Source organism: Loxodonta africana, chromosome 4 (genome assembly GCF_030014295.1).
Source record: "Loxodonta africana isolate mLoxAfr1 chromosome 4, mLoxAfr1.hap2, whole genome shotgun sequence".
Lineage (NCBI taxonomy): Eukaryota > Metazoa > Chordata > Mammalia > Proboscidea > Elephantidae > Loxodonta > Loxodonta africana.
This window is the reverse complement of record NC_087345.1, coordinates 41,722,587-41,748,764: the sequence shown is the minus strand read 5'-3', so window position 1 is coordinate 41,748,764 and position 26,178 is coordinate 41,722,587. Positions and strand designations below refer to the sequence as shown.

General features: G+C 37.3%; 1 pseudogene; it reads left to right on the top strand.

Annotated features, from left to right (window-relative positions):
- The first annotated feature begins 4,574 nt into the window (after window positions 1–4,574).
- Window positions 4,575–9,663, top strand: LOC100656468 (small ribosomal subunit protein eS1-like; annotated as a pseudogene).
- The last annotated feature ends 16,515 nt before the right edge of the window (window positions 9,664–26,178 follow it).

Here is a 26,178-nt window from a genome sequence, read left to right as displayed (position 1 = left end):
GTTGGAAGAGAACAAGAGGATACTGTGTGGTTTAAAGTCAGGAAAGGTATGCATCAGGCTTATATCCTTTCACCATACCTATTCCATCTGTATGCTGAGCAAATAATCCAAGAAGCTGGACTATATGAAGAATAACAGAGTACCATGATAAGAGGAAGACTCATTAACAGCCTGCAATATGCAGATGACACAGCCTTGCTTGCTGAAAGGGAAGAAGCACTTACTGATGATCAAAGACCACAGCCTTCAGTATGGGTTACACCTCAACCTAAAGAAAACAAAAATCCTCACAACTGGACCAATAAGCAACATCTTGATAAACAGAGAAAAGAAATGGAATGCACAGTTTGTTTAATTTAGCTAAGATTTTTGAAGGGTTCTAATGTCTTTTGTACTTTTATTTACATATCATATTTAATTTTTAAGACAACCGTATGAAATAGTTACTATTATTAACTTGCCCAAGGTCACACATCTAAAAAATGTCATGTTGTTAGGCGCCATCAAGTTGGTTCTAACTCATAGACTATGAGTTATGACTATGTATAACAGAATGAAACACTACCCGGTCCTGTGCCATCCTCACAATCATTGTTATGCTTAAGCCCATTGTCGCAGCCACCGTGTAAATCCATCTTGTTGAGAGTCTTCCTCTTTTCTGCTGGCCCTCTACTTTACCAAGCATGATGCCCTTTTCTAGGGACTGATCCCTCCTGATAACACGTCCAAAGTGTGTGAGGCGCAGTCCCACCATACTTGCTTCTAAGGAGCATTCTAGTTTACTTCTTCCAGACAGACATGTTCATTCTTTTGGCAGTCCATGGTATATTCGATACTCTTCACCAATACCACAATTCAAAGGCATCAATTCTTCTTTGGCCTTCCTTATTCATCATCTGGCTTTCATATGCATGCATTTTTAAAAAATATCATAGCTGATATTGTAACACAAACGTCTAGATCTAGACTGTTCTCTTGGTCTCGTTAAATAATATTGTGTCACTGATTTTTGATATTAGATATATACACAATGGTATTCAATACTAACTAGCTATTCTTCTTCCCATATATTCTCATTTTTCAGATGTACAATTTTGATCCAACCCAACTCTGTCTCTTTTTCACATTTTTTTTTCAAAAAATAAAAGCTCGTATGTTCCATATTCCCTGAGTCCTTGAAAGATGGAAAATATCAGTGAATTTTTTACTTTAAGCATGCATTTTTTATTAATGGAATAGTCTTACATTACATTTTCCTTAGAAAATATAGACATTGCTTCATTGTTTTCTGGCATTAAAAGTTGCAATGGAAAAGTCTGAAATCAGCCTAATTATTTTCGACCCTGTAGGTGAATTGTTTTTTTCTCTCTGAAGGCTCATAAGATGTTACCAGACCTTAAAAATTGGTAACATCATCAAATGATGGCTGGATCTCAATGGTTATATATCAGTCTTACCTGGGAAAGAGTGTCCATTTTTTTTAATTTGCAGATTATTTATTTTCTGAGTTTCAGCAAAAAGTTCTTCTATTGTAACTTTGAATTTTTATTTTCTTTAATTGGTTGTGATTAGTTTTCTAAAATAATAATTATGTTCCACTAAGGTTCTTTGAATACTGAAGTTGTCATGAATTTCATTTTACGTGGGTCTACAATCAACACCCATGGATGTGGCAGTCAATAAATCAAAAGATGCATTGCATTGAGCAAATCTGCTGCAAAAGAACTCTTTAAAGTGTTAAAAAGCAAAGATGTCACTTTGAGGACTAAGGTGTGCCTGTCCCAAGCCTTGGTATTTTCAATTCCCTCATATGCAAAGCTAGACAATGAATACGGAAGACCAAAGAATTGATGCCATTGAGTTACGGTGTTGGCAAAGAATATTGAATACGCTGTGGACTGCCAGAAGAACAAATAAATCTGTTCTGGAAGAAATACAGCCAGAATGCTCCTTAGAAGAGAGGATAGTGAGACCTAGTCTCATTGAATTTGGACATGTTATCAGGAGCGACCAGTGCCTAGGGAAGAACATCATGCTAGGTAAAGCAGTGGGTCAGCAAAAAAAGAGAAAGATCCTCAAGGAGATAGATTGACACAGTGGCTGCAACAATGGGCTCAAACATAGCAATGATTATGAGAATGGCACAGGAATGGACAGTGTTTTGTTCTGCTGTGCATAGGATTGCTATGAGTCATAATCTACTCAGTGGTATCTAAAAATAACAACAAAGTTCTTTATGCATTTTTCCATCACCATCATTTTTTGCTCCAGTCAGTTTTGTTTTCTATGTATTTTCTTAAGCCTACTATTCCTCTACTAATGTTTTTAGTAACTGATTTGAAAGGTGCCAAAAGGAAGAGTAACAAGGGCCTTCTCTCCATAGGAAACTGTGTGACCAAAGACTCAGACCCACTAAAAATCTGAGATTTAATCTGAAGAATATAGAAAGCTTTCCCACCCTAACACTTTACATTAACAGGACTTCAGTATAGTAACAGTGGATTAAAACTAAGAGTACTTCAAGACATGCATTCTATTTAAGAAGGAATTCTTAGGAAAACCCAAAGACTACAGGAAATGAGGGGGGAGGTAGGTGGGTAGAAAAGAAAATTAGAGGAAACTGAAACTTCTGGCACCTATAACTGTAGCAAGCATCAAACATAACCCAGGTCATAGCCAGAATAACAAAACCTCACTTTAAAGACCTATTAATAATAATTGCCTGTTAATAAAAATTGATCAAATATAAAAGCCTATTAATAATGGCCTCAGTGCTTATTACCCAATGTACCATGTCTAGTTTTTAACAACAACAACAACAAAAAATTGCAAGGCCTATTAAAAACCATGAAAAAACACAGTCTAAAGAGACAAAGCAAGCATCAGAAATATACTTAGACATGGCATAGATTTTGGAACTGTAAGGTAGGGAATTTAAAATAACTATGATTAACATATTAAGGTTTCTAATGAGAAAAGTGGACACCACGCAAGAACAGATGGGCAATACAAGCAGAGAGATGAAAATTTTAAGAAAGAATCAAAGGAAATGCTAGAAATCAGAAACACTCTAATAGAAATGAAGAATGACTTTGATGGGTTCATCATTACACTGAACATGGCCAAGAAAAGAATTGTTGGGGTTGAAGACATGTCATTAGAAACTTTCTAAACTGAAACGCAAATAGAATAAGGGGGGGGGGAAGGAGTAGAACATCTAGGGACTATGGGACAATTGAAAAAATCATAACATATACATAATGGGAATACCAAAGGAATAAGAAAGAGAAATAGGAATAGAAGAAATATATGAAGTAATGACAGTGAAAATTTTCCAAAATTTTTTACAGACACCAAACCATAGATCCAGGAAGCTCAGAGAACACCAAGCAGGTTAAATAACAATCAATCAATCAATAAATGAATGAATGAATGAATAAAGAAAGAAATTTACACTGAGACATATCACATTCAAACTGCAAAACATGAAAAACAGAGAAAATCTTGAAACAAGCCAGAGGGAGAGAAAAAACTCTTATTCGTAAAGAAACAAGGATGAGAATTACATCAACTTTTTTTCAGAAACCGTGCAAACAAGAAGAGAGTAAAACATTTAAAGTGCTGAAAGAAAAACAAATGAACAAAAAACTTACCAACTTAGAATTCAGGGATAAATAGGGCCATTACGTAATTTTGTTCTTGTTAGTTACCACCAAACAGATTCTGACTCATGGTGACCCCGTGTGTGTCAGAGTAGAACTGTACTGCATAAGCTTTTCAAGGCTATGACTTTTCAGAAACAGATCACCAGGTCTGCTTTCGAGGCATCTCAGGGTGTGGGTTTGAACCACAGATCTCTTGACTAGTAGATGAGTTCTTAATCATTTGTGCCACCCAGGGATTCTCACATAATTATAAAGGGGTCAATTTTCCAAGAAGACAAAATGACTCTGAATGTGTATATACCTAACAACAGAGCATTACAATACATAAGGCAAAACTGATAGAATTATAAGGAGAAATAGACAAATCTACTACTATAGATGGAGATGTCAACACCAATATAACAGTAACTGACGGATTCAAGAATCAGAAAATCAATAAGAATGTAGTTGAGCTGAACAGCATCATCAAGCAACTGGATCTAATTGGCATTTTTCTTAGGCTGGGTTCTCTAAAGAAGCAAAACCAATAAAGCATATAAATATATATAGAGAGAGAGATTTATATAAAGGAAACAGCTCACACAATTGGAGGGGCTGAAACGTCCCAAGTCCTTGGATCAGGATAGAGGCCTTTCCCAACTCACAGAGCTGCAGAAGCTGGTGAACCCAAGATGAGCAGGTTGGAGAGCAGGGTTCCCACTCACAGGCTGTGATGGTCAAGGAATCCCCAAGGTCGGCAGGCAAGACTGCAGGGTTTCTCCTGATTCACGTAGCTGCAGGGGCTGGTGAACTCAAGATAGGCATGTTGGGGAGCAGGGCTCTTGCTCACAGGCTATGAACATCAACGAATACCAAGAAGGCCAGGTAAGCTGCTAGCTCAAATCCCAAGAACCAGAAGTCAGACAAGAGATGCGGCTGGATCCAGAACAAGCCAACAACATTTGCAAGATGAACAGGAAGGAAGTAGGCAGCGGAAGGCAGAGAGATGAAGCTGAGGGGGTGGTGACCCACCACAGGGCTCACCCCCGCTGGTACCACTCAGCAGATTCCATCATGGGGGTGATCACATATCAAATTTCAACAGGGAAGTGACCACAACATTATACAACTGCCAAACACTGAGAATCATGGCCCAGCCAAGTTGACACACAATCTTAACCTTCACAGTCCACCTCTTGTCAACTTGGCATCTGTATACATCTTCCCAAACCATACATAATCTCTGAATAAACACAGTTTAAAGTTATACTTGCACCTAACATGATGCAACTAACACACATAAACCAAAAACTCACTAGCCCCGTTTACATTTTTTGTCTTATAAGTGAAGAAAACAAAAATATCTGATGCACACATATAAAGCAGAAATAACCGTAACAATTACAGTCCTCATTTTTGCAACTGGCCACGTAGGTGTAACTGGTTTTTAGAACTACCTTCTTCCACCACCCTTTCTGTATTCCCTTTGCCCTCAGCAAGCACCTCAGCTGGTCGTGGTTCTTTGTCTGGTGGGGTGACCCAAGCCTTCATTCCTGAAGGGCCTGGGCCATTAGTAGTCATGTCAGAATTGGGTTGCTTTAGTTTTCCATTGACTTTAATCACAGGACATGGTAGTACTAAGAGACGCCCTAAGGGATCTCCTGTATTCCTGATACACTCTTCTTTACTTGCATTATGTAACATCAATCCAATTTCCTCTTGGTAAAAAAAAAAAAAAAATCTGGATTAATCACACCAGCCAGTATGGTAACTCCCTTCTCTGCCTGTTGATCCAGAGGCATAAGGAGCCCAAAGTGGCTAGGTGGCATTCTGAGCTTCCAATTCAATGAAATCAGTGATGTGTCTCCATGTGGGAGCATTCCACCCTTTGGAATTAAGACCTCTAGGCCTACAGAGCATAAAATCATGGGGACAGGAAGAAAAAGTCTTGCAAGTGGGTCACTAGGGGTAATAGTGAGTGGTGCCACTCCCATTTCCACCTCTTGATTCCTGGACCCATGATTCCTTGCTATGGGAGAAACAGCATCATATATTGGATGCTCCATTAGAGCATATATAGCCTCCTGGAGAACATTGCCCCAACCCTGCAAGGTATTGCCACCTAGCTGGCACTGAAGTTGTAGCTTTAGGAGGCCAGTCCATCATTCAGTCAAGCCAGCTGCTTTAAGATGATGGGGAACATTGTAAGACCAGTGAATTCCATGACCATGTGCCCACTGCCACACTTCATTTGCTGTGAAGTGAGTCCCTTGATCAGAGGCAATGTTGTGTAGGATACCAGGATGCTGGATAAGGCATTCTGTAAGTCCACAGAAGGTAATTTTGGCAGAAGCATGGTGTGCAGGGAAGGCAAATCCATATCCAGAGTAAGTGCTTATTCCAATAAGGACAAAATGCTTCCCTTTCCATGATGGAAGTGGTCCAATGTAATCAACTTGCCACCAAGTTGCTGACTGATCACCTTAAAGGATGGAGCCATATCAGGGACTCAGAGTTGGTCTCTGCTGCTGGCAGATTGGGCACTCAGCAGTGGCTATAGCCAAGTCAGCCTTGGTAAGTGAAAGTCCACGTTGCTGGGCCCATGCATAACCTCCATCTCTGCCACCATGGCCATTTTTTTTTATGAGCCCATTGGGCAATGACGGGAGTAGCTTGGGAAAGAGGATTAGTGGTTTCCACAGAACGTTTCATCCTATACACTTGATTGTTAAAATCATCCTCTGCTGAGGTCACCCTTTGGTGAGCATTCACATGACACACAAATATCTTCACTTCTTTGGCCCATTCAGAGAGTTCTATCCACATACCTCTTTTCCATAAATCCTTGTTTCCAATTTTCCAATCATGTTCCTTCCAAGTCCCTGACCATCCAGCCAAATCATTGGCTGCAGCCCATGAAGCAGTATACAATCGCACATTTGGCCATTTCTCCTTCCAAGCAAAAGGAACAACCAGGTGCACTGCTTGAAATCCTGCCCATTGGGAGGATTTCCCTTCACCACTGTCCTTTAGGGAGGTCTCAGAAAGGGGCTGCAGAATTTTCTAAATTGGTTCTTAAGTGTGGTTACTCTTAAAAATATCGATGACTCTGCTTCCAACAGAGAAGTTTCCCAATTGTAAAGCAAAGTGTGACACCACCCAAAAATGTGTGAATCAATTTGGCTGGACCATGATTCCAGGTATTGAGTGATTTTCCTATATGTTGTAAATCCTGCCTCTATGATGTTAGTGAGGGAGGATGGATGGCAGTTGTGTCAGTGAGGCAGGACTCAGTCTTGGGGAAATTTCTTGAGACGTAAATGAAAGAAGCAAGCAGAGAGAGGGGGGACCTCATACCACCAAGAAAGCAATGCCAGGAGCAGAGCGTGTCCTTTGGACACGGGGTTCCTGGGCAGAGAAGCTCCTAGTCTGGAGGAAGATTGATGAGAAGGCCATCAGAGAGAAAAAGCCTTCCCCTGGAACTGGAACCTTGAATTTGGACTTTTAGCCTGCTTTACTGTGAAGAAATCAATTTATCTTTGTTAAAACCATCCACTTCTGGTATTTCTGTTATAGCAGTACTAGATAACTAAGACAGAATTTATATAATACTTCATCCAACTTCAAACGTATAGGTATTCTTCCCAAGTTCATATGGAACGTTCACCATATCCTGGCTCATAAAACATACTTTAACAAATAAAAAATAATAGAAATCATAAAAAAGTATGTTCTGAAATCTCAGTGGAATCAAACTAGAAATAAATAATAGAAAGGTAGCTAGAAATCTCCAAATATTTGGAGATTAAAAAACACACTTCTAAATGACACGTGGTTAGGAAAGAAATCCCAAACAAAATTAAAAAAAAAAAAATTTGAACTAAATGAAAATGAAAACTCAACTTAGCAAAATTGTGGGATGCCACAAAAGCAGTACTTAAAGGGAAATTAGTAGCATCGAATGTGTATATTAGAAGTGAACCCACTAAGTGAAGAAAGATTTAAATTCAGTAATCTAAGTTTTCAACATAGGGTACTTGAAAAAGAGAAAGCTAAATCCAAAATAAGCAGAAGAAATAAAAATTCGATCAGAAAGTGTAATGAAAGCTGTGAACTTTAGTTAATAATAGTGTATCAATATTGGCTTACCAATTTTAACAAACATACCTCAGGAATGAAAGATACCAATAATAGAAGAAACAGTATGCAGGGGAGGAAGGGGGTATTGGGAACTCTCTGTACTTTATGAACAAATTTTCCATAAACTTAAAACTACTCTAAAATATAAAATTTAATTAAAAAAATGACTATAAGTAGGGGCATCTACCACATAATGAGAAAGAAAATGTAGTAGCAACTTATAAAAACTACTGAGTGCTCTTTCAAGTTGAAAACACCAGAATAAAAATTAATAGTAAAGGCATAGAAAGAGTGAAAGTTGGATGATGTTTTAAGATCAGTCAAACCTTAGACAAAAAGCCTATTCACCTATACCAGCTGTGAAAGCCAAGGTGAAAAATATATCATCTTGTAAACACATATATGAATTATTCAATTCAGAATCAGTCATTTAACCAAGTTAGAGAACGTAAAGAAACTTTAGCCAAGAGAAGATTAGATATGAATTATAACAGAGCCAACAAATATTAGAGTTAGAAAATCTGGAAGCAAAGTGTAGTGTTTAGACTGCTAGTATTTATGTGCATACATACACCTTAAAAGTCAAAAAGTCAGAAAATACTTGGTGTTAAGAGTACGGTAAATGTACTGTGTGATGCACTGCCCGGCTCTGAGTTAAAGGTCTCTTTTGATTTCAAATGTTTTCTTTTAGCAAACGTATTTGCTAATGGAGACAAAATTTATTGAGTATATACATAATGTACACAGTGTGTGGTTATCCCTGTAGATTAATGCAGGGACCCATTCATAACTAGAAGGAGTAACAGTGAGCATGGTAGTACCTGTAATAATAATTATCTCATTTGAAAATGTGGTCTATCCTTAATCTGGTATGATAGTCTATATTTAGTCTATGTTCTCACTAACACCATGAGAAATTCCATAGGGACTTTTCCCCCAATTACAGTTCCAAGGCTATGGTAGGTACAAGACCAAAGACTAAATTTTTCTAGAACAGTTTTAGTTTTACAGAAAAATGAAGCACTCTTAAAGCCTAAATTCTTGCAGAGCTGTACTTCCACCCTTTTGGATCTCTGAGGCAGCACCACGGTGGTCAGCAAGGACAAGCGCCTTACAAAAACTGGAAAAAAGGAGCCAAGAAGAAAGTGGTTGAGTCATTTGCTAAGAAACATTTGTATGATGTGAAAGCATCAGCTATGTTCAATATAATAAATACTGGGAAAACACAACTAGCCACAAGAAATCAAGGGAAAAAAATTGTATCTAATAGCCTCAAGGTCATGTTTTGGAAGTGAGCCTTGCTGAATTCCAGAAAGATGAATTTGCATATAGAAAATTCAAACTAATTACTGAGGACATTCAGGCCAAAAACTGCATGAGCATCTTCCATGGCATGGATCTTACCTGTGACAAAATGTGTTCCATGGTCAAAAACTATCAACATGAAGCTCATGTTGATATCAAAAGGATGGTTATTTGCCTCATCTTTTTTGTGTTAGTTTTACTAAAAAGTGCAACAATCAGATTCAGAGAACCTCTTATGCTCAGCACCAATAGGTTCCCCAAATTCAGAGGAAGATGACAGAAATCATGACCTGAGCAGTGCAGACAAATGATTTGGAAGAAGTGGTCAATAAATTGATTCCAGACGGCATTGCGAAAGACCTAGAAAAGGATCGCCAATCTGGTCCATGATGTGTTCGTTAGAAAACTAAAATTGCTGAAGAAGCCCAAGTTTGAATTGAGAAAATTCATGGAGCTTCATGGCGAAGGTAATAGTTCTGGAAAAGCTACTGAATGTGAGCCAGATACTAAAGTTGAACAAGCTAATGGATATGAACCAACAGTTCACAAATCTGTTTACAATTTAGAGCTTTAATGATGACAAATCTAAGGTCTTATTTGTAGAAAAGAAAGAAAGAAAAGGAAAAATTAAGCAATAGTACAGGGGTTCCCATATGCTGCGCCTCAGATCCACATACTTTTACTCATGTTATCAAGGTTTTTTTTTTTTTTTTATTAACACCTTGCTTTAGTGTGGAACGTTTGTTATAATAAATGAATCAAAGCCTATAGTTTACATTAAAGTTCCCTGTTTACGTTGTACAGTTCTACAGGTTTGACAAATGTATAATGACATGTATCCACCATTACAGTATCACACTGGATAGTTTAACGGCCATTAATTTCCTTTTGTTTCGTCTATTCATCCCTACCACCAGCATCCCTAAACTCCTGGCAACAACTGATGTTTTTGCTGTATCTATAGTTTCGCTTTTTCCAGAAAGTCATGTAAGCTTTTCAGACTGATTTCTTTTACTTTGCAATATGTATTTAAGATTTATCCGTGTCTTTTTATGGTTTGAATGCTGATTTCTTTTTTTTTTTTCATTGCTGAAAAACAACATTGCATGGATGTACCACAGTTTGTGTATTCATTTACCTACTGAAGGACAACTCGGTTTCTTCCAGCTCTGGGTGATTTTTAATAAAACTGGCATAAATATTCAAGTGCAGGTTTCATAAGTTTTCGGTTCAATTAGATAAACACCTAAAAGAGCATTGCGGGAGCATATGGTGAGACATATTGCTAGAACAATTGAGTGTCCATACGCAAAAAAAAAAAAGCTAAACACTGATAGATACCATTCTAGAAGATAACTTAGGAGAAAATCTAGGTAACATTGGGCTTAGTGATGAATTTTTAGATACAACACCAAAAGCAAGGTTCATGAAAGAAAAAAAATTATAAATTAGACTTATTAAAATTTAAAACTTCTTATCTTCCAAAGAAACTGTAAGTAAAATGAAAAGACAAGCCTCAGACTGGGAAAACATATTCACAAAACATATCTTTGGTAAAGGACTTGTATCTAAAACATACAATGAACTCTTAAACTCAACGATAAGAAAAACAAACAATTCAAAAAACAGGCAAAGGATCCAAATAGATACCTCGCCAAAGAAGTTATATGGATGGCAAATAAGCATATGAATAAATGCTCAATATAATATTCAAGGAATGGCAAATTAAAACAACAATGAGATACAACTCCACATCTATTAAAAATTAGACTGGTCAAAATCTAAAAACCTGACAATACTAAATGTTGACAAGGATGCAGAACAATAGAATCTCATATTCATTGCTGGTGGGAATGAACAATGGTACAACTACTTTGGAAAAAAAAAAATTAATGTTTACATGCCAGTCACTGATGTGTATTAAGGAATCAAAAATGAAAGCAGAGAGAATAGGGCATCAATCCCCGGCTTTGTATAACAAAAACCAAACCAAACCCACTGTCGTTGAGTAGATTCCAACTCATAGCAATCCTACAGGACAGAGTAGAACTGCCCCCATAGAGTTTCCAAGTAGCACCTGCGGATTCAAACTGCTGACCTTTTGGTTAGCAGCCGTAGCACTTAACCACTATGCCACCAGGGTTTCCAGCTTTGTATAGTAGTATCTATAGGTGTATCTATATTCTATTCTGTGTCAATGTAGACTCATACACACACATATGCACACATACACAGATACACAAACTGTAGGAAAATACACTGACATGTTAATAATGTTTCCTTAATATATGTTAAAATTATCTACGATAATTTTTTTCTTTATTTTCTTATACAATTTCCATTTTTGAAATAATTATTTTTATAAGTAAAAACAGTGCTATCTACCATTAACCTCCACCAGTTCTGAGTAAAATAATCATTGAACTATGCCAACTGGAAGAGCCAACACTTTTGAAATCAGTTTTTATGATTATGAATTGTAGTATTCATATAAAAATTAAAGTCAAAATTATCTGGTAATTATAATTAATTTGTCAATGTCCTTTTTATTATTTTAAATAACAAATGTGGTATTTTACTCTCCTTTTGACTTACTCTGTAGTTGTATTTTTCAATTACTATGGTTACCAGATGTAGCAAATAAAAATACAGCATGCCAAGGTAAATTTAAATTTCAAATTTTTTTTTTTTTTTTTTTGGTATAAGTATGCACCTTGCAATATTTGGGACATAGAGTAAAAATTACTCATTATTTACTTGAAATTCAAATTACCTAGGCATCCTGTACCTTACTATCAACCCTAATTAGTGCACAACTTGAGAAGGAATGTGCAATAATATATATTGGATCTCTTCAAGCCCTAACAAATCGTTACAAATATTCCCCATAGACTCTCAGAATCCCTGGGCTAGCAGGGATTTTAAAGGTTATCTAGGAAAATAAAATGTTCCATACTTAAATGCCTCTCATGGGATGTTCAAGTGAGGTTTCTTGAGGAGACCTTTGGAGCACATGCATGGAGCCACCGAGCAGTGGGAGCAGGCCAGGGAAGGTTTATTCCTCCTTTGAAATATAAGGTGATATCCTTGAAGTTGCCTAAAATGTTAAAGGCCCCTGGAGTTTAAAATCACATGGGATTTCTGAATGACTTGCAAGGAGAATTTTCTTTGGTTTACAGTGGCCAGCATGAGTTAGTATGTAACATAAGAATACATCTGTGGGGGGTCTGTTGTAGCAAAGTCTATCTTAAGTAGTTTTGGGATCAACATGCTGCCTTAAGTTTTAGCTATGCACATGACGTAATTTTGAGGATCCATGAATTCCCTGCCTCTACAAAACCCTTATCCTTTTTACCCCCTTATAACTGATATTCTTTTAAAGGTTTCTAACATTTCGTTCTTGACAGAGGTGAAGAACCTCAGTTTTAAAGTTAGACAGCACCTGAGTTTACCATTTACTGGCTATTTAACCTTGAAAAGGAGTCCTTGGATGGTGCAAGCCGTTAATGCTCTCAAAGTGGTTGGAGATTTGAGACTCAAACTTTGGACTCAAACTTTGAGTCTACCCAGAGATGTCTTGGAAGAAAGGTCTGGTGACCTACTTCTAAAAAAATAGCCATTGAAAACTCTTTGGAGCACAGTTATAGTCTGACACATATGAGTCATCATGAGTCAGAATGAACTCAATGCCAACGGGTTAATTTTGAAAAATTCATTCTCTACATCAGGTTATTTTTCTATAAAACGGTTAACTGTGAAAATTTGCTCTTTTTACATCAGCTCATTTTTCTATAAAATAGGCAAAAGAGTATGCCTTGATAACTGTCCTTCTTTCTGGTAAGTTTCCTGAGGGAGCTTAGGAATGCCAAGAAATGAGAAATTAAGTACGACTTTGTTATTAACTGTTCTACTTCCTAACACTTTAATGCAGAGAGATCTGTGGTAAGCCTTTCAGGTAAGTGCAGTTATGATCCTGAAATGTAGCCTTCCAGTTGAATAATTTAGCCCTTTGGGGGAAAGGAAAGAGATGTGGAAATATAGGTGGGAGAAGCTTCAAATGCATATCCAGTGGAGATTTCTGAGAGCAGAGGAGAACTGGGTACCTGAAGGGGAGGCAGCAAAACAAAACAAAAAACTCCAGCTCATTATCTCTGGTCGTACAAACTGTTAAGCACTCAACTACTAGCCAAAAAGTTGGGATTTGAATCCACCCAGATGCCTGGGAAGAGAGGCCTGGGAATCTGCTATGGAGCATTTCTACTCTACACATGGGTCGCCATGAGTTGGAATCCACTGGACAGCAACTGACAACAACCTTTCTCAAGCCTTCTACCTCCTTTCCCTGTTGACTTAGAGCCATGTAGTCTATCCTGGAATCATTTCCTAGTGGCCGAAGGGAAGGATACTTCAAGCCTACATGTGTACTTTAAAATATTACACCCAGGAAATGAATTGATTCATTTGGCACTGCTGTTGATTTGGAGCCCTGGTGGTGCAGTGGTTAAGAGCTTGGCTGCTAACCAAGAGGTCAGCAGTTCAAATCTACCAGCCACTCCTTGGAAGCCCTATGGGGCAGCTCTACTAGGTCCTATAGGGTTACTATGAGTTAGAAGTAACTTAACAGCAACGAATTTTTGGTTGTTGATTTAAAAGACTTCTATCGAGTGCAGTAAAGTTAAAACAACACTGTAGGGAATCTTTGTAGTGACAGTTTGACTCCTCTGTTGCTATTTCTCAACGAAGATAAGGGGTGTGGAGTATTTCAAACATGGGGTACAGTAGGATTGGAAAGTAGGCTGAACTTTATATGAACTCTATTAAAAAATATATTTACATAATTATTTATAATAAATAGATTAGTCCAGCCATATTTCTTATTGTGTGGAAGTCAGGAGGAATTTTTAGTTAAGGAAACAATATTTCCTTTTAATTTTACTGAGAGATCTTTAGAATTATTGAATATTTGTCCAGATTTACATTTCAAAGCCAGAACTTTCCCTAGGTTTAGAGACAGAAAGGGGAAGCACATTCATTCTGTTTTGTAAGTTGTTTTCTAAATGAAATAGCATTTGTTCTATTGCTCTATTCATTTCTATTGTTCTACTCAAACGATGTATATACCAATTGTTCTATTCAAACGATGTATGCACCACTTGTTTTACTGAAAATATTTAAAATTTTGAAACATGATACTGCCTGATTGGCATCCTATTTTATATTTAAACCTGACAAATACATATTGTGCTTTTTCTCCCTATCATCTAATTTTTCTGTGTTTTAATTTTTCCCCTGTGCTATGAAGCTTAACACTATGCCAAGGATATTTATGTACCCAGTAAATATTAGCTGATATGATTTAAATATTGAGAAATTTTGCTTTGAACATTCAAATATTAAGTTATAATTGGACGTTCAGAATTTTAAGTGCACGCTGGTATTTATTAGAAGTAACATGGAGTCCATTCTAAAGGAAACTTGTCCTACTTCATTCCATGTCTGTGAATCTGTCTTGGCTGCTACCAATATGTCTGCCCCCTTGTAGACATTGAAATATTTGTGGCGTGGAGAAACTACTTAAAGAAGGGAGAAATGATTAAATCACAGAAGATTTTTTTTCTTTTAATAGTTAATTTTTGTTGTTGTTGAAAATATACACAGCAGAACATATACCAATTCAACAATTTCTCCATGTACAATTCAGTGACATGGATTACATTCTTCAAGTTGTACAACCATTTTCACTCGCCTTTTCCAAATTGTTCCTCCCCCATTTCCATGAACTCATTGTACCCTAGGCTTCTTATGTAACATTTAGAGTTGCTGTTGTCAATTTGATTTCATATAGATAGCCCTATAAAAGAGCGCAATGCCCAAGGAAGGCATTCTTTACTAATTAAGTGAACTAATTTTTGGTTTAAAGAAGGTTTTGAGGGATATTTTTAGTTTAAGGTTTAAAGATTATTTCAGGGAAATAGTTTCAGGGGTTCATCCAGCCTAAATGGCTTCAGGAAATCTGGATTCCATAAGAATTCAAAATTCTATTCCACATTTCTCTTCTTTTGATCAGAATTCTTGTATCGAATCTTTGATCAAAATATTCATTAGTGATAGCTGGGCACCATCTAATTCTTCCGGTCTCATGACAAAGGAGGCAGTTGCTCATGGAGGAAATTAGCTGCATATTCCCTTTCCTCCTCCTATTCCTGGCTCTTCCTCCTCTGTTGCTCCAGATGGATAGAGAGCAATTTTTGTATCTTAAATGGCTGTTTGCAAGTTTTTAAGGCCCCAGGCACTATGCAATGAACCAGGAGGTAAAACAGAAGTACTAAAAGTAGTATTAGGCCAATTAACTGGGATGCCCCATGAAACCATGACCCTAAACCTCCAAACCAAGAAATCAAATCCCATGAGGTGTTAGATTGTTTATATGAAGCCTCAGCAGCTGCTCTTTTTGTTTTTGTTGTAGATATAAACATATATCATACAATATTTGCCAATTCAACTTTTTATAGGTGTATAATTTATTGATAGCAATTACATTAATTAATCAGCTGTGCAACTGTAACCATTAATGCAAATATTCCATCACCATAAACAGAAAATCAGCGCTCCATAAGCAAACCCTATCCCTCGTTCTCCTGTTCTCCTCCCTCTCACCCCCAGTAGCCTCTAATAAACTTTGGTCTCTGCACATTTGCCTGTTCTTGTCTTTTTCTATAAGTGAGGCCATACAATATTTGTCCTTTTGTGACTGACTTATTTCACTCAGCATAATGTCTTCAAGCTCCATCCATGTTATAGCTTGTATCAGGACTTAATTTCTTTTTTTTTTTCAATTTTTAAATAAATACACAATTTCCTCATGTATTTAGTTTGTGAATAAAAAAAAAAATGCAAAGGTGTTTACAATAATTATCAAGGCAAAGTTGAATAAAACACAATTTCTTTGTAGTGTCATTATCCTGTCAGTAACACGACTCTAGCAAGAATACACACACAAAATTGAAGGCAGTGGGTGGGTTTGGATCACAGACACCACCTTTTAGATTGCTTCTGTTACCAGAAGGAACTCAAACTGCAAGGAGTCAGTACCCAGTGCTCCTTAGCCCTTCCACTAAAGTATACCACTTCTCTTCTGAAGTACAGGGAAGCCAACCCCAGGGTGACCCCCAAGTATCCATCCTGGATCTCTGATGTGCGTGGTAGTTACCTGAGCTAGTCCTGCAATGGGCAGGCAGGCCGGTAGGCCAGAATGGGTGGTATGTTGCCCTCAGGTAGGTCTAGCTGAATTAGAGGATGAATGCAATACTAGTGTGTTATGGAAAGAAGGGCTGGGCCCGCAGTGCCGGCTCTGGCCCAGGAGTGGGTTCTCTGGCAGGGTTCACTCTCTTTCCCGACCACGGTATCTCTGGGGCCAAGGAAGATACCTTCTGGCTCATGCCAAAGGAACTGAGATATGAGTACAATTCATTCCATCTGGATTGTAGGCTCCAGGCTGGCCAGTGCTGGGCCCATATTGAATGGGTCACTGGATAATATAGCACCAAGTCTGTAGGAGAGAGGTTAGGTATATACCACATTTTCTTTATTCATTTATCTGTTGATGGACATTTAGGTTGTTTCCACCTTTTAACTATTGTGAATAGTGCTGCAATGAACACTGGTGTACATATGTCTGTTTGTGTTGTGGCTTTTAAGTCCCTTTGGTATACAAAGAATGCTTTCTTTAATACAAAAGAAATCAGCAGGAGAAAAGAACTTTTAGGGGAAAAATTAAGTTTAGGCATACTAAATTTGTGGTTTAAAAAAAAAAAAAAATTTTTTTTTTTTTTTAAAGTAATAGCCAGATAAAGCTGTTAGCGAAACTGTGATGTGAAACATGGATTTGGATTATGAGAGAAAGGCAGAATTTAGTGATATAACTAGAGAATATAGGTGAGGCTCTAATCTCATTTGATAAAAAATAAAATGAGAAGGCCCCAGAAATCTCTCAAGATGTTACTTTTTTTTTTTTTTTTTGGCTACTAACTTCCAGCAGTCTGAGACTTTTATCTAAAAAATCATGAATTTCATCCTGTAAAAGAGATTTTGACTGTATAAACTATGACTGCTAACAGAAAAACATTTTAATGTGTTACAGAAGATTTATTGGCTCTCCAGGCTTACACAGGCTCCCGAATTTCATAAGTTAACTTCCTCCTGTTTAAAATGGTGATTTTCTCTGCATAATTTCTTTATCTTCTGTTTTCATGATTAACATCTGGAATCGATAATGTGATAGTCTAGGAGCCAATTTTGATCATGAGATTTTTTTGAGGATCTGATTTGCTTGGGAGTGTAGTTTTATTACTTACGCATGGTGTTATTCTCTTTAAAACTCAGTATTAAACATTGAGTAACTTGTTTTCAAGCCTTGGGGTAACACTGCTTATAGTATATAGACTATCATTAAATTTTCTGTAAACTCTGTCCAGTTACTTTAATAGATAATTTGATTTCTGTGGAGCTTTGTTTTAGCCATGCTAGTTCATTCATTTTACAGATTGGAACGGTATTCCATCTTCTAGTTAATGAAAAAAGATAAATGGGCATTGAAAGTTTTAGGGCCTGAGAAAGAAAAGAGTGGAATTCTTCTAAACCTAATAAAAATATATTTCATCAAAGAATCATAGAATTTAGAACTGGAGAAACAGTTAGTTTCACCAATAACTTCAGCTCATCACTTCTCAGATGACAAAAGCTAAGGCCCAGCCAGAGAGATTATTCCATATAGCTACCAACTAGCGGTAAAGCCAGGGTGAGGTAAAACGCAGGTGTCCTGATCCAATCTGGGCTCTTTCTACTGTAAGGATAAATTTGCCAAACAGTACAGGCACATATTTTAACATGATATTATTCAGACTATTCCAGCTTTGTCATCTCCAGTTACTCATGAGGTAGTCAAGTCCAGCTGCCCATTTTACACAGAAGAAAATTGGAACTGGTAACAATGAGAGAAGGTGTATAATTATCCCAGCTTCTTCTCCTCTCGGTGAATAATTCTGAGAGGTAGCCTACAAAGTCTCTCAGAGAATCTCCACAGTGTTTAAAACCCTTGTTGCCCACAGTGGTACAAGGAGCCATCGAATCAATTCCGACTCATGGCTACCCCACGTATGTCAGAGTAGAACTGTGTTCTGTAGGGTTTTCAGTGGCTAATTTTGGAGAAGCAGATTACCAATCCTTTGTTCCAAGACACCTCTGGGTGGACTCAAACCTCCAACCGTTTGATTAGCAGCTCAGTACATTAACCTATTTGTACCATCCAGGGCCTCACCCAAGGTAATAATTGCTCATTAACACACCCTTTATTAGATTTCCTGGTTTTGCTGTCTCACTCCCCCCTCAGTTCTTTTCTGGGTTAACTTCCATTAACTATTCACACCCAAATCTTTGTCTCAGAATTCTCTTTAGGGATTAATGAAATTCTGACAAAAGAAGAAGGAGAAATTTTAGTGTTGAACCTTTCCAGTCTCTATAGTGAAAGTGGAAAATAGAAAATGGGAGTTGGTAATGGCTTTTGGGATAGACAACCAACCACATCTGCTATGTTGTTTTTATTATTGTTAGTTGCCAGCGAGTCAGTTCTGACTCATAGTGACCCTATGTACAAAAGAATGAAATACTATACAGTCCTGTATCATCCTCATAATCATTGCTATATTTGAGCCCATTGGTAAAGCCACTGTGACAATCCATCTTCTTGAAGGTCTTCCTCTTTTTCACTGGCCCTCTACTTTACCAAGCATGATATCCTTCTTCAGGGACTGATCCTTCTGATAACATGTCCAAAGTATGTGAGGTGAAGTCTTGCCATCCTCCTTTCTAAGAAGCATTCTGGCTGTACTTCTTCCAAGACAGATTTGTCCATTCTTCTGGCAGTCCCTGGAATATTTAGTATTCTTTTTCAAAACCATAGCTCAAATGCATCAACTTTTCTTCGGTCGTCCTTATTTATTGTCTAGCTTTCGCGTGTAACGTGTCTGCTTTTTAACACTTTAAAGAGGCCTTTTACAGCAGGTTTGCCCAATGCAATATGTCTTTTGATTTCTTTGATTGCTGCTTCCATAAGCATTGATTATGGATCCAAGTAAAATGAAATCTCTGACTACTTCAATGTTTTCTTCGTTTATCATGATGTTGCTTATTGGTCCATTTGTGAGGATTTTTGTTTTCTTTAGGTTGAGGTGTAATCCATACGGAAGGCTGTAGTCTTTGATCTCCATCAGTAAGTGCTTCAAGTCCTCTTCACTTTCATCAAGCAAGGTTGTGTCATCTGCATATCGCAAGTTGTTAATGAATTTTCCTCCAATCCTGATGTTGCACTCTTTTTCATATAGTCCAGCTTCTTGGATTATTTGCTTAGCATACAGACTGAATAAATATGGTGAAAGTATGATACAACCCTGACGCACACATTTCCTGATTTTAAACTACCCAGTATCCCCTTGTTCTGTTCAAATGACTGCCTCTTAGTCTGTGTACACGTTCCTCATGAGCACAATTACGTGTTCTGGAATTCTCATACTTTGCAATGTTATCCATACTTTGTTATGATCCACATAGTCGAATGCCTTTGAATAGTCAATAAAACACAGATCAACATCTTTCTGGTATTCTCTGCATTTAGCCAAGATCCATCTGACATTAGCAATGAAATCTCTCATTCTGCATCCTTTTTTGAATCAGACTTCCATTTCTGGAAGTTCCCTGTTGATGTACTGCTAATAACCACTTCTAAATGATCTTCAGCAAAATTTTACTTGTGTGTGGTATCAATGATATTTTTCAATAATTTCTACATTCTGTTGCATCAACATTCTTTGGAATAGGCATAAATACAAATCTCTTCCAGTCAGTTGGCCAGGTAGCTGTCTTCCAAATTTCTTGGCATAGATTAGCGTGTGCTTCCAGGTTGCATCCATTTGTTGAAACATCTCAAATGGTATCCCACCAGTTCCTGGAGCTTCGTTATTTACCGATGCCTTCAGTGCAGCTTGGACTTCTTCCTTCAGTGCCATTGGTTCTTAATCATATGCTACGTCTTGAAATGGCTGAACTTCGACCAATTCTTTTTTGGTTCAGTGACTCTGTGTATTCCTTCCACCTTCTTTTGATGCTTCCTGCATCATTCAATATATTGCCCATAGACTCCTCAATATTGCAACTCGAGAACTGAGTTTTTTTCTTTACTTCTGTCAACTATTATCTGTCTTGTTTCACATACACACAAAAAAATTATAATGTAGATATATTGTGAACTGTCTGAAGTGGGACTGACAAACATAACATGTTATTTACCTGCCACCAACTACAGGGTGTGAGATCATGTTCCCTGTGGCTAGAGTAGTAAACCAGAAATAAAAGTGGACTTAACTTCTTTTGCCTTAGTTGATCCTGTAACATCTTTCTTTTCCAGACTGAGAAAAAAGTTTCTCTGATTTCTTGCAACTAAGAAATTTTACTGACTTGTTTGTGTAGCTGAAATTTCCACTACTGTTTACTGCTCAATAGGCATTAGATACACGTACACTTACAATGTGCTACGGCTGCTAACCAAAGGGTCGGCAGTTCGAATCTGCCAGCCACTCGTTGAAAACTATATGGGGCAGTTCTACTTCGTCCTATAGGGTCGCTATGAGTCGGAATCTACTAGAGGGCACTGGGTTCTGGGGACACTTGTAATATTGTTAATATATGTTTAGCAATTTACCTTTAGTGTTTAAAAACAGTGGCCATTTTTTCATTTAAATGTATTTTTCTTCTTACGGTCAGCCATAACCTCGAAGACTATATTTTCCGTTCTTAGACAGTGGGCTACTAGGACCCAGGACTCTGGCAGAACTTCAAATTCCGGTTTCTGATTTTTCATTTCATGTAGGCATAGCATAAAATTTAAGACATTATCTTCTACTCCAATCAGATCGATTTATTTCTTTGGTCTCTCCGGCATGTTGCTTTCATGCTATTCTTTCCTTTTTTTCTACTCTATCTATTGTATAGCCTTTCAAACTCTCCTGGACAAAGCACATACATAGCTCTGTAAAAGCTTGTTAAAAGGCTCGTGAGTCAAGGCTGACTTCCCACTTAAAAAAGACTAGTGGTCTCAGAACCTTGTTGCTTTTGAAGGATACTGTGAGACGTCTCCTTACCAGAGATTAATGCCATTTCCTCTCCCTCCCCACTAAAAGGAAAAAGAAGTAATAAAAAAGAAGGAAACTCCAGAGCACTTACACACGAAAAACCTTTTTGCAAAACAGTTTTATGTGCTTGGAATCCCATTTTGATGCATGATATTGTGTAATACGTACCATCTGGATTCAAAATATGTGTCATTTAATAAAGCAGATAAAGAAAGAACATGGACATCTTTACAATATGTTCATAGAATAAGCAATCTTCCGATCGCAGCAAAAGTTACATAGAAGCCAATTTTTTTTTTTTTTTTTTTTGGTAGCCATTATTTATTTTTCCTTGTGTGTATAAATGTGGCATTGAATGTAAAACTAGTTTTCCTTGTGAACTTTTCCTTTGGGCTTGCCAGTAAAGAGATGATATAATTTTTTCCAGATTTGCATGAGTTGGATTCTGTGTGCGTGTGCGTGTGTGTGTGTGTGTACGTGTGTGTAGGAGAACGTGCTAAATGGGCTATCCGTTTGGAATATTCATTTCTCTTTTACAACTGTGCACAATTCAAATTTAGTAAAATTACAACGCACTTTTGGCATGCAGTCCCTGAACTAATTATGTGGTATTTAATTGCAAAGCTGATTGGTATATATTTATTTACACGGCATCTGTAAAGGTCATTTCAAGTGGGTGTGAGCTTTGTTTTTCTGTGGGCATGTTGAAATTCATAACTTCATTTCAAAAAGAGAACTTTGAATATTAATCCACTCCCCTCAGGCTCCCCAGTCACAGCTGTTTTCTTTTGCAAACACAGATGCTTTTTGATGTGGCGACTCTCATTTTATTTTGCTGAGATTTCTCCCCCAACATTTGGAATCATTACTTAGGGCCAAAAAGTTCTGTCAAGTACCTTAGAAATTCTTGAACTATCTTGGTCAGTATTGCTGAGAACTTAGATTGCTCATTCATTTTTGTAAAGTTAATTTGTTCAGACTCTCAGAATAAAAGCTTCAATTTTCATGAGCAGTTAATTATTTTTAGGCAATACTTGTCAATTAGTTTTACTTTTATCAGAATTATGCATATTCATATTTAAAGTTTGATATATATTTTAGGGCTAATAACTGAGGGTTGCTTTAGTAGTGAGTCGTCTATTTTTCTTTTTGGCTGCTTTGCATTTTAATCTTTTTAAAGAATCAGCTGAATTGTCCTTACGGTATGCAGCAATCAATGCAGACAGATTTTCTTTAAGTTCTAAAGGCACTTAGTATTAGTGCCTGTCTTTTTTATATTAGCAAAGAGCCATGGAGATGCAGTGGTTAAGCGCTCAACTGCTAACTGAAAGGTCAGCAGTTTGAACCTACCAGCCGTTCCAGAGAGAAAGATATAGAAATCTGCTTCCATAAAGATTAACAGTCTACACTATGGGGCAACTCCACTCTGTCCTCTAAGGTCACTATGAGTTGGTATCAACCCAAGACTGAAAAAAAGACAGTGGGTTTATATTAGTTAGCAGTAATGGTTAGTCTACCGAAATGTAGAAAATACTGTCACATAATCTATTATTGTATACTTCTAATTTTTCAATAAAATACTTAAAGAATTAAGAAGAGAAAATACTAAACTTTCAGGTGCCTACCATATCAAAGGAATCTTTGAATTTTAGTGCTTTGAAAAGAGAGAAGCACATTTAACACTAAATTTGTAAATTGTTGTTGTTGTTATTGTTGTCAGGTGCCATCAGAGTTGGTACCGACTTACAAAAACCCCATGTACAACAGAACGAAATACTGCCCGGTCCTGTACCATCCTCAAAATCATTTTTATGCTTGAGCCCGTTGTTGCAGCCACTGGGTCAATCCAACTCGTTGACGCGCTTCCTCTTTTTCGATGACCCTCTATTTTACCAAGCATGATGTCCTTCTTCAGGGGCTAATCCCTCCTGATAACGTGTTCCAAGTAAGTGAGATGTAGTCTTGCCATCCTTGCTTCCAGGAGAATTCTGGCTGTATTTCTTCCAAGACAGATTTGTTCGTTCTTTTGGCAGTCTATGCTATACTCAATATTCTTCACCAACACCGTAATTCAAAGGTATCAATTCTTCTTCTGTCTTCCTTATTCATTGTCCACCTTTCACATGCATTTGAGGCAATTGAAAGCACCATGGCTTGTGTCAGGCTCACTTTAGTCTTCAGGGTGACATCTTTGCTTTGTAACGTTTTAAAGAGATCTTTTGCAGCAGATTTGCTGAATGCAAATGTAAATTAGTGATAATCAAATATAAGTTGCTTTGAGTTCCACAGATTTGAAAAAGACGAGGCAACAATATGGTAATTTTAATATTTACCTGAAAGACAAAAATCTTGTAATTAGAAGAAAGAAATGGCCTACAGATAGGGAGTCAAAGTGTAGGGGAGGAAGCATAGAGTTATTTTTGGTTTGTTGTCTTGGTCCTCCGGTGCTGCTGTAACAGAAATACCACACATGGATGGCTTTAACAAAGAGAAGTTTATTTTCTCACAGTAAAGTTGGCTAAAATCCAAATTCAGGATGTCAGCTCCAGGAGAAGACTTTCTCTCTCTCTAGGCTTTTTCATCAATCTTCCCCAGGACAAGAAACTTCTTTGCGTAGGAACCCTGGGCCCAAAGAACTCGCTGTGCTCCTGGCACTGCTTCCTTGGTGGTCTGAGGTCCCCATTTCTCTGCTCTCTTCTTTCTTTTATATCTCAAGAAATTGTCTCAAGACACAATCCAATCTTGTAGGTTGAGTCCTGCCTCACTAACACAACTGCTGTCCATCTTCCCTCATTAACATCATAGAGGCAGGACTTATATAGGAAAATCACACAACCCCGGGAATCATGATCCAGCCCAATTGATACACACATTTTTGGGAGGACATAATTCAATCCATGACATTTGTCTTCAATAAGACATTTGAGCAAAGTTAATTATGTAGACCCACAAAGCAGTGAGTTATCACTAAAATCATAAATAATACTATTCACTACAGGGCACTGACCTACCAAAAGCAAAATGAATACCCGCCTCTACATATGCAAGTCCAAATTTATGTATTTTCAAAAGTCATTTAGGATTAGTCACTTCAGTCAAGTGACATAGGGGGCCATGCCTCACACCCTTGCTTCCTGCTCTAGCTCTCTATGACAATATTCTACGCATCTTGACCTTTAACCCTCCACTTCTTGACACTTTCCAACATGTTGTTTCTTTCTGCTTCCAACATTCACCTCATCTCAGGGTTGTGGTAGAAAATTACAAATGTGACATTAAACCTTTAGTGTGATAATAATGGGAAAAGAAGATGGCATTTAAGAATACATTTACCTCACAATCCTCCAAGGATCCCATTGAAATCATAGGGCAGAATTTAAAAAGAGATGTATACATAATGGCTAAGAGAGTTGAGTAGGTCAACTGTGGATCACAGATTACCATGTCCCTTTGGATAATGAAAACGTGTTACTGGTCAATCAGAGAAGACAAGGGTTAAGTTCATTATTTGCTGGGGGTGGATACAGAAGAGGGGAAGCCAGTCTCCTACTGGAACTTGGAACAAAAATATACTTATATACTCATTGTACTGTTGTTGTCAGTTAATTATGACTCATAGTAACTCCACATGTGCAGAGTAGAACAGCTCCATAGAGTTTTCGAGACCATGGGCTTTCAGAAGCAGATTACCTGGTCTGTCTTCTGACTTTTTTTTTTTAACTTTTAAATTTTAGGATCAGTCTATAAACAATGTGTGGAAAACATAATTAAGGTTTAAAAAAGCATATATTTTGAGAATGTTGACCATGAAATTACAGGTATAGCTGACAGAAGATGATGGAAAAGTGGAAGGAGGGGTTCATATTAAGAAGCTTATCTCACATAAAGAAAAGTTGTGATGGTCATCTAGCATTGCTGAAACTAGAAAAAGACTTGTAAACTTTTACTTCAAGTTTATTTCCTATGTGATGAAATAAAAATAACAAGATAATGATCAAAATTAGGAAAAAGGAGGTGGGTAGGTGTAAGTATTTTAAATAATCTTTCTTAACAGAAAATTAATATATATTGCCAGGTTGCTAAATCATGAAAAACAAAACATGTTAGAAATGTGGATATAAGTACAGGAAAAATAAAACCAATAAGTATTAAAAGTAGATATTTTTAGAGAAGAGGACTGGGATAGAAAGCATGGGGCAGGAAATCATTGTGTTCATTAGATGCTTTTATGAGCTATTTAATTTTTATCAAACTCATATATCACTTAAATAAACGTTATAAATTATGTAGTACTGATACTTAAACTATAATTAAGTTATAAATAAATTATTATAATTAAATAATAGTAGGTTTTCAGAGTTTATCAATTTACATCACAGTAAATTGAAAAGATATGTAAAATATTAAGGAATTACATCCACTCCTCACTTATGGACATGGTTAGGTTTCAAAGACCAGGTCATTATGTGAAAATCAGCATTACGTGAAAATGGAGTACGACCACATCAGTTCACAAAATGGAGGATGTCTACATCGTTACATAACCACAGATTACATCGTTACATAACCACAGATTACATCGTTACATAACTATGAAATTACGTTATTCATTACATAACTGCCAAACTACCGAGAATCATGGCCCAGCCAAGTTGACACATAATCTTAAACATCACCAAAACCAAAACCAAACCCACTGCCGTTGAGTCAATTCCAACTCACAGCGACCCTACAGGACAGAGTAGAGCTGCCCCAAAGAGTTTCCAAGGAGCTCCTGGTGGATTTGAACTGCGAACCTCTTGGTTAGCAGCCATAGAACTTAACCACTATGCCACCAGGGTTTCTTTAAACATCACAGCCAGCGTTATTCTCGCCTCACACCTCAGCATTCGTTTCTGCCAGACATA